Source organism: Petromyzon marinus, chromosome 29 (assembly GCF_048934315.1).
Source record: "Petromyzon marinus isolate PM22_M1 ecotype Great Lakes invasive population chromosome 29, UKy_Petmar_22M1.pri1.0, whole genome shotgun sequence".
Classification (NCBI taxonomy): Eukaryota; Metazoa; Chordata; class Hyperoartia; order Petromyzontiformes; family Petromyzontidae; genus Petromyzon; species Petromyzon marinus.
This window is the reverse complement of record NC_133695.1, coordinates 10,240,263-10,254,029: the sequence shown is the minus strand read 5'-3', so window position 1 is coordinate 10,254,029 and position 13,767 is coordinate 10,240,263. Positions and strand designations below refer to the sequence as shown.

General features: G+C 44.3%; 1 protein-coding gene across 8 annotated transcripts in view; it reads right to left on the bottom strand.

The window, feature by feature from the left end:
- The window catches only part of LOC116947176 (estrogen-related receptor gamma-like), a 404,855-nt gene that overhangs the window by 91,402 nt on the left and 299,686 nt on the right, over positions 1-13,767 (bottom strand). The gene's annotated exons all lie outside the window — the stretch shown is intronic.

Genomic DNA, 13,767 nt, shown 5'->3' with positions numbered 1-13,767 from the left:
CCGACACAGTCAATAAGTAAGGTTCGTCACGTAAACAAAACATGCCAATTTGTTACTAGACCAGCACACCGGTGTGTTGGAGAATAAACCCACAGCATTTACAGTGCGAGTATGGCGTTTCGCCAGTAATGACTATCAGCTTCATCAGCCAGAGTTATGGAGAAATCCTCCTGTTTCGGCCTTGAATCTAATGATAAAGTACAATGCTCTCTCAAACGTCAATCCATTTAAGTCACCACAAGGTCTCCCGTAGACCGCGTGGCTTGTGTGTGGTCATCCTCACTTTGAACCCCTCCCCTCAACCCTGCCCCCTGTGAAAACAGACGCCGCTCCTCCGTGTAGCTCACTGCTGCTCCCTCCTTCCTTCACTCTCACTCTCTGCCCTCCACTCTTATCGCACTCTCATCCCTGACATATACGCCATATCCTTGACGGTGTTCTCCTTCCCGTGATGTGCCACGGGTAAAAAAAAAAAAAAGTTTAATATTCTATATTCTAAAATAATTATAATAAAAGACAAACATGAAAGTGTCTAAATTTTGATTTAAAGCTTTCGTGACTGCAGGGATTCATATTCTTGGTTCATTCGGTAAAGTCACGTAGAAGGGAAACAATAAAATATATTTTTTTTATATATAAAAAAATATATATTATTTTTATTATTTTATTGTTTCCCTTCTACGTGACTTTACCGAAAGAACCATGAATATGAAAGTGTCTGTTTTCTCAAATGAGTGTGGGGTATTGCTCGACTCTCTTGGTGGCCCTGATCCCTTTGTTAAGGTTGTACGTTTCTAAGTTTGGGGTGTTTCCAAAGCACAACATCGACAACATCCATCGGACAACATTGCTGACCTGATTCGAAGTAAAGATTCTCATGAGCAGAGCCCTCTACCAAGACCGAATAAAATACATCACATTCATGTCCATGCGCTGGCTCAAAGAAGCATTCCACGATTCACATTGTGTAACGTCATTCACACTTTCTCTATTTGTAAGCTCCATTTGACAGTCAACGGTGCAACGTCACTCGGATGACACAATTAAAAATGATGGAATAAGCTCACCTCTGAAACAATCAATTCTCAGATTTAAAACGACTTAACAGAAGGCCAAAGTCAGAAACGAGTTCAAGTGAGTTGCTTCTCCACCGTGCCTGAGGCAGTACTCAGCATCACTGTGTGCAGTTTGAGCCAATGTGACAATCCCACAAAATTGGTTTCTCATTTTTTATCAACCCCGGAGAGATTATGGTTCCAATTTGGTCACCGAGAGTGCCTGCTTTTGTTTTTTTTTTCTATCATAAGAGCATTTATCTCAAGAAGTTGGATGCTAGAAACTATTGAAAGCAATGCACCAGCGATAGCTGAGATTCTGAGTTTGAATTATTTTGCTTCTACATGGAATGACAAGGACACACACACACACACACAAGTTGTCTTATATTGTAATGTGAGGCCTCAACCCCTTGTCAACAGGTCGTATATGAAACCGATACAAAATTTTCACACTTAAATTGGCCCAGACCAACTCTGAAGGCCTATTTAGCAGAGGCACAGAGTGAACTGTTGCTGGTTCCAGTGCTCTCTTGCATATGTACAAAATAAACCTTTGAGGGACACAAGGCTAAGGCTTGTGATATCTTATATGGGTTGCGTGTGTTTGGTGTCTTCTTGTAAACTTGAATGAAATGGAGGCTGTACCATTTTTTGGAATTGAAACGTTGAATAATTTGTTTAAATAAGTGAGATGTTATGAAAATGAGATGCATCATTCACAAAAGCAAGCGGTTGTTGGCTGCCTGACCCGGAGTGAAATATGAAACGGATCGAGCACAGAGCAACATTCGCAGAAATCCCCAACTCTGTTCGAGGACTTAATTAAACCAGAGTGAAATGGGTTAAGAATAGTGAAACATTTCACATTTCATTTTTTTTTCCTTGTGAACAGCTATAAAAAATATTACCGAATAATTAAATATGCAACTAACATTTTACACCTCATTAATTTAATACTGACCTTATGAGGAACCATCAGAGTGAATCAAAATATTACCATTTCGTTAGCGCAAAGTGTTGGTGGGAAGCGTTTTCCAACTCTTTTAGGATGACGAACAGACCATAAATTGCATGAGTAGAACATTTAAGAATATTTAATTGGAGATTTAACATTTTATACAAGTGTCAGCAGTAAGTGATTCATTGCATTATTACGAAAACAGGCGGATTGAACGTAACATTCATTGTAATTTTTTATAATAAATATTAGTCGAGTAGCTGATATATTTGATGGTATGGAAATTAAGTTATAATGTGGCTCTTTATTTTAATTGTAACTCTACACTCGGTGTACACCGAGAATATATTCTCAATAGCTTTTGATGTATCGAATTATTTGAGCATTTTTGCAATGATACCGTTAAAAGGAGTTAATAATATTTGACAGGACCAGGATAAATGCATTATATATTTCTTAAGGTTGCATATTACCATCCTGACTCCACACCCTCCAGGGTCTATCATTGGTACCATTTTGTCAGCAAAAGTTTTCCCATGCCGTGGCTGGTTTGCACAGAGCATTGTGCGATTTCCACCACTGGCTTAGCGACCCCGATAGACATGATCTCCCGCTCGCACTTTTTTCGAGCGGAGAGCCACGCCAATTTGACAGTATAGCGTATGCCGTATAGATCACTTCCATAGGAATGTGGAGTTTTGAACCACTGACTCAGGACTGTTAGCGAGAATGAAAACTTGTAATTACCCTAAAATGTTTGCTAATTCACATTAGTGATCAAAGAGTAGCCTGTTTAAGAAACTGTACAACAATTGGCAAGGTGCAGCCCTTTGCACGTCAGTATTTTTAGCACCAATATAAATTGTGAAAATTACTCGTCGAAAAAATGCAATCATATGTGCCCTATGCTTATGCTCACTTCTGTAAACACCTATGCAATAAAAACAAATATTCGTCGGGGTAAATATATACGTGCAGACGACGAGTTAGATAATATTTTTTTACGTAACGGTATTCAATAAAAATCGTGATGAGAATGGACAAGGCGCCCTTAAACAATGGAACTCAGAGCGCCGTGCAGGTAAAGGAGGAAATTAAGTGAGAAGCAACCAGCGCGTGGTTACGCTGAGGAGGAGGGCAGGATTGGTGGCGTTCAGAAACAAACTAAACTCTACACGTAGATGCGAGAACGTGGAACAAAAATAAAACACGCACGTGCATAGTTACATTTTGCGATAGTTTCCTTCATTGTCAAGTTAGACTAAGGATTATTATTATTATCAATGTACTCAAACAAACGTTGGGTGGTGCGCCGTACCCTTTGAGGGCCCTTAGACCACGATGGCAATGCTACACGATCACGGCGCAGCCATTCACAATGGCCTCAATCAGCAGTCAATCACCACTGCGTTGCCACAACGCAAGTACCCTTATGAATTGAACCCCCAAGTTGATGATAGACGGCGTCGACCTCTGACCAACAAGTTCAGCATTGACACAAAACCCAGATGAAGTTTTACATTATTATGCCAGTCAAAACAAGAGGGGGGGGGGGGGAAGTGTTACTAATGATATCTTTTCTCCAACGTATGTGTGAAGTAACTTGTGAACTAACCTCATGCATAAATATGTTGACTCACAACCGTGTGCGTTTGCAGTGTACGCGTATGTGTATGTCACAAATGCTTTAATCGCACGTCTCTGTGAGGCTATAAACTCGAGCAATGTGACTTGGCCTACCTTGCCTTCGCCACTCTCTCTCTCTCCCTGCTACTCTTTTACCCACGCTCTCCTTTATTATTCTACCCCCACGCCTTCTACCCCCTTCCATCTACTCCCTCTCGCCCAACCCCCCCCTCCTTCCTTCCTTCCACCAGCCTCTTGAATGTAAGGATTCTCCTTGCATGGCCTCGTGTTTAATAACGCATGAATATGTCTTTGTGCCACTGTGGGTAATGCATGCCGCAATTACTGCATCATGTGACAGACACATGTCAGGGAGTAGCAGTGAGTGTGAACAAAGTGCACCCGCGATTTGCGGGGCGCGCGTTGGCTCCGGCGTATTTTCATTATTAACCCTTGTTTTTCATTATTATGATTAAATTTCTCCGCTAATTACACCCCGGGTTGAGTTATTGGCAGAATCTCACGGTGACATATCACATTGTGGAGCGGCCTAAAGGTCACAAATGCGGCTTGCTCTCTATTTGCCTTTTTAAGGCGTTTATCTTACCACAACACAGCCAACCGCCAGACTGTACCGTAGGCAAGCGAATGGTTCAACTCCTCACCTATTTGCCAAATAAAGCCCGAACACACGGCAAGTGAAAAATCACCATCGAATTTTCAACAATAGTTTTTTTGCTCTTTGTGCAGTAAATTAATGGCAGGCTCTCAGCCGCTTCACGGCATTGTCTACCGCTCCCGTCTCTGTCTCATCTGCACCACGTGACCTCTCTGTATCAAGTGCTCTTATGGCCATTGTTGTTCTGATATCTACTTGCTATTTTTACTATTTTTTTCATTTTTCCAGGTAAGGCCTACTGAGTTATGTCGCTCTTCTTTTCAGAAGTGACCTGGCTATCACAAATGATAGCTCAACGAAGTGGCTTATCATGCAGAAATGTCAAGCAGCCAAATACTCTAAACGCGTGTTTAATAAATGTGGAGGGAAAAACCGGAGGAGCCGGAGAAAAATCCACGCAACCACGGGGAGAAGACGCAAACTCTAAATATACAACAGGCGTCAGGGTCGGGTTCGAACCCATGCCCTCCTGCATACCGGGTGAGGTGGTTGACATCTCACCACCCACGACTGCGCCTGCGTGTCGACCCACTCGCAGCATGCAGATCGCGATTTCAGCTGCCGTACCAAGCCTTATGCCTCCTCCTTGACATACCGTACATGCTACAAACTCTGGAGCTCATTACCCACCTCTTGTCTTCCCACCTGATTACAAATTGTGTTCGTGTGTGTGTTTTTTAAGGCTTCTGTCAATCGCTCGCCACTTGCAGCTCTGCGTTTGCTGATGGGCTTAACCTGTCATGCCGTAAATCCATCTTGAGCACCCACCAGGGTTCAATGGACAACGATCTCCTGAAGGTCTGCTATGCCATCCGACTGGCACCAATGACAGAGGTTTTGGGCAAAGTCGCTCCGACATCATGAAAACACAATTCCAGCATTACAACTTTCGCCGTGCATTTTTCTACGTCAGGCTTCCAAAAAAACATGCCTCTCGCAAAATACATACTCTGAACATGGTTGACGAGAAGAGTGCGTGACTGCACTTGATTGGCAGTTGAATGTAATCATCGGCACACTAATTTTTTGGTCGATCCACTGCTGGATGAAGGCTTTCCCAAGCTGCCGTCATTCCTCGTGATACTGCGATGCAAGAGTCCATCTAACGGCAGCACACGGGCTCAGCCCATCGCTCCAACTCGATCCATCTCCATGGTGGCAGTCCTCTATGATGGGCATGTCCTCTTGGACACGTTCCATTCTTTGGCTGCCACTCAGTCATTAGCCTCGACACAATTGGCCATTGGTCAAGAATAAGTTGAAGCTGGTTGTAGAAGATATTTGAAAGAAGTGCACTACTGTAAAGCACCTTGGAGTGAATTCTGAGCGTGGCTGTCCTCGAGACAGCCTGGTCCCTTCGTCTGATGAAGGCCGCTTGTGTTGTGGCCGAAACGTCGTGATTTTTGTTGTTATATTTTTTACCTACATGACTTTACCGAATAGAACCAAAGAGTATGGACACCTTGGAGTGATTTTGTTTTTCTCCTTCAATTTACAAAAACTCTGCTAAACGTGTATTAACTATCTTCTTTGGTTCTTTCGGTAAAGTCACGTAGAATGAGAATAAAATGATAAATTGATAAAATAAAATAACACAGTAATAATATTATCAATTTATTATTTTATTCTCGTTCTACGTGACTTTACCGAAAGAACCAAAGAAGATGAATCCATGCAGTCACGAAAGCTTTAAATCGAAAGTGTATTTACCATTCTTTGTTAATTGTCATTTGGCCAATAGTTTTCGATTCAGGCTATGCTTCTGCTATGATTTGAACCCAGCTAACACGTGCGTAACAGACGCCGTGAGAATATCTCATGCATTAATCATAGCTGCCATCACGTACGGCAAAAAACGACAGTCGTGCCGTTCGAACGAATACCGCTTGTGCCCAAATGCTTGTGCTGTCAAGCTGTAATTCCTGAAACGTTCAAACGGAAGATTCGAATCAGGCAATTGGCCGCTCACGAGCACACACCGGATTGGTGGGCCTTGATTAGTGTAATGCTGATAATGATAATTAGTGCACTGTTTCAAGGGCTCAAAGCCTGGCAAATTCAAGCAGAAACTGAGGTTCGGTTAGAGACCCGCTGGGGTGGCGGGGATGAAGGGATTGATTGGCTTAAGAGATAGAATCAGTTGAGAAGGTTCGAAAAGGTTCAGGATTGGTGTATAAATGATAGGGTCCCAGGATATGAGGGCTCACTCTGATCTGTGCTCCATGCGTTGTCCAACCCCACAACCTCCGATTACCACGGTTGGCTATGTATGGTGCTGAAGAAGTTCAACGTACATGCAGTACGTGCATTACCGGCTACGATGAGAGTCCTCCTGTCACTAAACGGGTGAGCACTCCTTCGCATCTGGTGGTAAACCCCTCCCCAAAAAAAAAACGTCTCCATGTCTCAATGGGCTCTTGCTTCATTTTTAAGGTCATCGATCCATAAAAAAAAACATCCTGGCACAGCGCTTAGCGCACCGTGCTACGGCCAAGGCAAACCACAGCTAACGTCACTGGCAAGTGATGTCTGAGCCGGGGTCTGGGAGGCTACCTTCACCAACTCACACTGGACCGGCGGTGGTGATGCCACTGCCATTGTCGCACCTCCGACTAGCACGGCAGGCTACGTACGCTGCGAAAGAAGTTCAAACACACGTACGTACTGTACTGTTCGTGAAATGTAATTAAATAACTCTCATGGCTAACATGGATTGGGGAGGCCTTCATCCAGCAGTAGATTGATAAAGGGCTCATTCTTTTATATATATAATTTAACAGCAACTGTTTACTCGTGACAGACGACCATGAAAAAGTCGAGTCAAGGATGCAATGAATGGGAAAAATAAAAAATAAAGTAATGGGAGATGGAGGAGAGAAGAGAAAGAATTTGGGAATAGGAGGAATATTACGGAAACGGAATAGAGAAATGGGACCAATGGGTCAGGAAAGATAGGGCGCCATGGTGCGTGGGATGTTAACTCCTTTGCCTGGTATACAGGACGTCGTGAGTTCGAACCTGACCCTGACACCTGTATAGTTGGAGTTTTCATGTTCTCCCCGTGGTCGTGTGGATTTTTCCTCTGGGTCCTCCGTTTTTTTTCCCCCTCCACATTTAAAATGAACATGCGTCCTAGAGCATTTGGCCGCTAGAAATGTCCACGTGATAAGCCACCTCGTCGAGCCTATCATTTCTGGTGGCCAGGTCGCTTCTGAGAAAAAGAGCTTATACAGCTCCATGGGGCATCACCCGGCAAAACGAATCGAACATATAAAGATGTGTGTCAAGCTTTAAGATGAGGAAAGGGAGGAAGAGGCGGTAGAAGGGCCTCGGCGCCGCAGCTGCACGGAGCGGCGTGTGTTTTCACAGGGGGCGGGGCGACGAGAGGGATTCAGAGTGGGGGCCACACAGAAGTCACATGATTTATGGGAGGCTTGGGCTGAAAAAAAAGCTTCATGGCTCATCGAGATTCCTCCGGTGTAAATAAATATGCTGCTATGGAGCTATATAAATACATCTCAAGCGAAAGCCTGGGATTCAAACCCTTACAGCGACTTGGCTCGGCGCAGCGAGCATGTAACGTCTCAATGTAGATTCCGATTCTGATGATTTCCGATTCTCTGATTTGGTCACGCGAGCACTGGCCTTCCACATGTATAGCGCGGGCCGATAGCAGCGACCCGAGTAGAGAAATTCACGAATGACGGTGAGAATAAAAATAAGCCACGGTTAGTATTGTCGCCCCCCCTCCATCCCCCCCTCCAAAAAAAAGAACCCGAGTGTCCCCTGTGTGTTGGGCAAAAGGGGCTGCCCCTGTATGGGTTAAATGTTTGTAGAAGCCTTCACAGATTATTAAAGTTAAAAGGGACGGCCTGCTGGGGAAACCGTCATGAGGCACTGCAAATTCTTCATTCCTTTATTCTGATTCTCCCGCCCGCCCGCCCGCCCAACCCCACGCTCCTTTTCGGCGCATGATTTACATCACCAACAGTCTGGCCACGGCCACTTTGGACTTCGCCGGAAACGTTTCACACGAGGAATTATTTAATGCTTTTAACACCGTTTGAGGCTCCTTCGATCGAAATTCCTCAGATCCTGCCAATGTACACGGGGGACCGGGCGCTTTTAATCCTCCGGCTCTCATGGAGTCCCGAGGAAAGAGGCTCAGATAAATTTCAAAAGGAAATTATTTGAGTTTAGAGCCACTGCGCCTGCTGGCATTAAGGGGGGGGGATTATTAGTTTATTTATTCAAGCTAAGCAAATGCACTTCAAAATACACTCGATACAATCATTCCGTTTTGCACGTTAGCCAGATAAATATGACGTGTTACGTATAAATAACATACTGTGTAATATATATACACGCACATATTTTATACACAAATATGCAAATACCACCAAGCTGGTTTTCGTAGAATCAACGGTTATATTCCCATAAAAGTCCAATGATATCTCCCGCAAATTTCCAAAGCAAATGATCTGCTATGAAGTGACCATTAAAGATGATGTAATACTGCACAAGTATTTACAACAGTGGGCTGCTTATTCAACTGGGTCCTAGACCAAAATGTAATTCGTCTTTACATTCTCACAAATGTGCACGTAACATTATATTTGTTTAATGACGTACTGTAAGCCGCCAGTCTCCTGGCGCAAGATTCGCCACTACAGAGAGCCCAAAGCGAGCCCCCCTCTGCAGGGTATTTGGCCTACTCTTCCGCACCGGTCATACGCCTTGGAAAAGACGGCAGAACTCACACTTACGGTATCCCGCACCACGGCTCCTTATCGCTTCGAAAGACGTTAAACAAACAAACACGCATCCTTTATTCCACTACACACAGCCTTCCGATTAACTGTGTTGTGTGCCATGTAGACTGCTGGGTGGACAGAGTCAGAGAGGGAGGGGGGTGATTTTAGAGACTTCCCACCCCCCCCCTCCCGCCAGTCTAGATTTGAAGTTTTCGCGACTGCAGGGATCCATACTCTGGTTCTTTCAGTAAAGTCACGTAGGTATAAAACAAAATAAATACAATCACGACGTTTCGATTGCAACACAAGCAATCATCATCAGGTGGGAAAACACTACACCATAGGGCCCACTGCATTGCAATCGAAACGTTGTGATTTTTTTATATATACCTACGTGACTTTACCGAAAGAACCAAGGAGTATCCCCCCCCCCCCCCCCACCCCCGTGTTTCAGCTGCCACACCGGGAGATCAAACCTTGCGACCTCCGAATTGGAAGTGTCCCCGTTGCTAACCATTACACATCGCGGCAAAATATCATTTACCTAAGTGCCCATTCCTACTGCTCATTTGCACGAGGTGTGATGAATCTCAATGGGCTTTCACGTGGTAAAACATTTTTTTGACACAATTAAATAAGTTAATGGCACGAACTTTTCGAGCTGATTTTTGCAGCAGTGGTGGCGGCGGTGGGGGGGGGGAGATTTATGTTTGAAATTTATTTCGATTCGACGTGATGTGATGCGGTTGTTTTTGTTCCATATATCCTTGAGTTGTCACCTGGTGAAACAAAGTCATCCTGAAACTCGGACACTTTCGCTGAAGTCCAGAAGCCACCGAATTTTCTCGCCAAATGAGCAAAAAGGTTGCAGCGCTTGTGTGCGCGGTTTCATGCTCGGGTGAGTCGAGATTCCATCGGATGATCACTTTTTACTTCCCACTAAACGGTACTGATTTTATTGACCTCAACAATATGATTGTATGAGTCAACCCGCACGACCGAGATTTGAACGCGTGACCTTACCGATTGTGGAAGCACATATTAATGGCGATAGCGGTGATGTGTTATTCCCAAATGTAAAATTGCTTTAACGTGGCACGTAAAATGGTAAATTGTGGCTGTAAATGCAATGTATATACGTAAGCGTTCGTCATTTGTTTTTTGATAATAAGAAATCGCAATACAACAATAAAATCGTGATGTATTGTTCAGTAATAGCAATTTACGCGCAAGTGCAATATATTGACTAAACGTGAAATATTGATCGTAAATATCAAGCGAAAGCGTGCCATATGGAGTTAAAACTCAATACCTGGTAATGAATATTGACTTCACGTCACGAATTTTCTAAAAACAGAACTGGAAATAAACAAACGCTCAATAATGATAAAAGCAATAGCATGACATCGTTTAGTATAAAAGTCAGTATTTTTCTCTGTGCACACACACACACACGCATGCATGTACGCACACCCACCTACAATTGCATACACACAAACCCACGCACACTCCAATGCCCCCCATTCAGGCTACAGTGAGGGAAAAAAGTATTTGATCCCCTGCTGATTTTGTACGTTTGCCCACTGACAAAGAAATTATCAGTCTATAATTTTAATGGTAGTGTTTATTTGAACAGTGAGAGAGAATAACAACAAAATCCAAAAAAACGCATGTCAAAAATGTTATAAAATGATTTGCATTTTGATGAGGGAAATAAGTATTTGACCCCCTCTCAATCAGAAAGATTTCTGGCTCCCAGGTATCTTTTATACAGGTAACTAGCTGAGATTAGGAGCACACCCTTAAAGGGAGTGCTCCTAATCTCAGCTTGTTACCTGTATAAAAGGCACCTGTCCACAGAAGAAATCAATCAATCAGATTCCAAACTCTCCACCATGGCCAAGACCAAAGAACTCTCCAAGGATGTCAGGGACAAGATTGTAGACCTACACAAGGCTGTAATGGGCCACAAGACCATTGCCAAGCAGCTTGGTGAGAAGGTGACAACAGTTGATGCGATTATTCGCAAATGGAAGAAACACAAAAGAACTGTCAATCTCCCTCGGCCTGGGGCTCCATGCAAGATCTCACCTCGTGGAGTTGCAATGATCATGAGAACGGTGAGGAATCAGCCCAGAACTACCCGGGGAGGATCTTGTCAATGATCTCAAGGCAGCTGGGACCATAGTCACCAATAAAACAATTGGTAACACACTACGCCGTGAAGGACTGAAATCCTGCAGCGCCCGCAAGGTCCCCCTGCTCAAGAAAGCACATATACATGCCCGTCTGAAGTTTGCCAATGAACATCTGAATGATTCAGAGGACAACTGGGTGAAAGTGTTGTGGTCAGATGAGACAAAAATAGAGCTCTTTGGCATCAACTCAACTCGCCGTGTTTGGAGGAGGAATGCTGCCAGTGACCCCAAGAACACCATCCACACAGTCAAACATAGAGGTGAAAACATGCTTTGGGGGTGTTTTTCTGCTAAGGGGACAGGACAACTTCACCGCATCAAAGGGACGATGGACGGGGCCATGTACCGTCGAATCTTGGGTGAGAACCTCCTTCCCTCAGCCAGGGCATTGAAAATGGGTCGTGGATGGGTATTCCAGCATGACAATGACCCAAAACACACGGCCAAGGCAACAAAGGAGTGGTTCAAGAAGAAGCACATTAAGGTCCTGGAGTGGCCTAGCCAGTCTCCAGACCTTAATCCCATAGAAAATCTGTGGAGGGAGCTAAAGGTTTGAGTTTCCAAACGTCAGCCTCGAAACCTTAATGACTTGGATAAGATCTGCAAAGAGGAGTGGGACAAAATCCCTCCTGAGATGTGTGCAAACCTGGTGGCCAACTACAAAAAACGTCTGACCTCTGTGATTACCAACAAGGGTTTTGCCACCAAGTACTAAGTCATGTTTTCCAGAGGGGTCAAATACTTATTTCCCTCATTAAAATGCAAATCAATTCATAACATTTTTGACATGCGTTTTTCTGGATTTTGTTGTACAAATAAACCTATCATTAAAATTATAGACTGATAATTTCTTTGTCAGTGGGCAAACGTACAAAATCAGCACGGGATCAAATACTTTTTTCCCTCACTGTATATATATACTGCTCTTAGGTCAAATTATATTAGTGAACACCTATTTTGGCTGCTAAGAACACAGCGGGGTAATGAAGCCAGCAATACTCACACTTCCAACTGCTCTTGTACTCCTTGTAGGCTGTGGTGACCTCCTCGGAGAGACACATTCTAAGTCCAGATACCAAAACATGCCGATGGAATGCATGGCCGGGAATGCAAACTGGGTGGCTGGCATCTCGGCGCAGCGTGTCCTGGAACAGTGACCTCACTCCTCAACTTAAATAGGCACGCACATACGCTGCCCGGCCTCACCGTGCAGCGCAGAACCAGTGAGCCTGGCACAGGTGTAACTTGAAGACTATTTTGTGACACGGAAGATCCCGTTGAGCCAGCTGCCCGGCTATGTTCCAAGGGAGATCCCCGGGTACGCGAGCACAGCAGCAGCAGCAGCAACATAAGAATGACAAAAACATGGATATTTCAGAGAACGGGTAGAGGGGTCCTTAAGGGATGTTGGACAACTAACGAACGGTGCATTTAATGGTCGTAAATAATACACAGGCGAATAAAAAAAAAACAATGCAAATGTCACGTGAAAACTTAGTTACAGGCGGAGGGGAAGCTCTACGTTCTCGTCTTACAGTTACATGGACGCACGCACATCAAAGAAGACAGCGGAAACACGTTGGAGCAAGAGGCACCAGAACAAAAAGTGAGGCACACAGGTGCCAGTAAGCTGTGCATTTTGGTTTATTCTGGAAGCAATGAAGGGGGGAGAGAAGGGAGGGAACCAAGCTGTAGATGAGCTGGCGAGGGCAATCCAGCAATGTGGAGCTGCAACGTAGAAAGACTTTCTACCGCATCGAGTTTGAGCAATTGGGATTTTGTTTTTTAGTGTGGAACGCGGAGGCACTTCTGAGGCTCAAGGGAGAGAATGAGAGTACACAGGATAGGTCGGTGAAAAGAAAATACGCAAGGATATTTGCTAATGGCCATTCCCGCTACCATAAAAATTGCACATGTACGTTCAGATCTGTGGGCTCCCATTGCAAGACAAAGAAGATGCATGTTCACTCAAGGAAGTTTCATGCGATTGACTGCATGTTTAATATGTCGAATATTGAGCCTCATTTTCTTGATGCAAAGGCCACGTTTTGGATAACATAAGGTGAAAGCAAGCACTCTAAGAGATAAAGTTATGCGATTATATAGGGCCCTGTGTAAAACCAATGAAGGCCGCAAAAAATGTCATGTCTTTCAAGGAGGAGGGGGGGGCGGTTTGTTTGTTTGACAATACTTCACCACACTGGCCAGTGTGGATTTCTGAAGGAGGGAGGGAGCAGGACTGGTTGAGATATCAACCAGTCCTCATGTTAGCCACGGCCAGGAATCGAACTCGGATTACTGGGTTCAAAGTGCAATGTTTCCTCCCACGGAAGAGCGAATGAGAATTACATCGAAGAGGTGGCACTATAATAAAGTTGCACCAGCCTAATGTCAGGTACGTGTCGAAGCTTCCAATGCTTAAATAAATCGAAGTAGCCATGCAGAAAAGGGCAGGGCATATCTCCACATAATTTCACCTGATTTTGGCTCATTG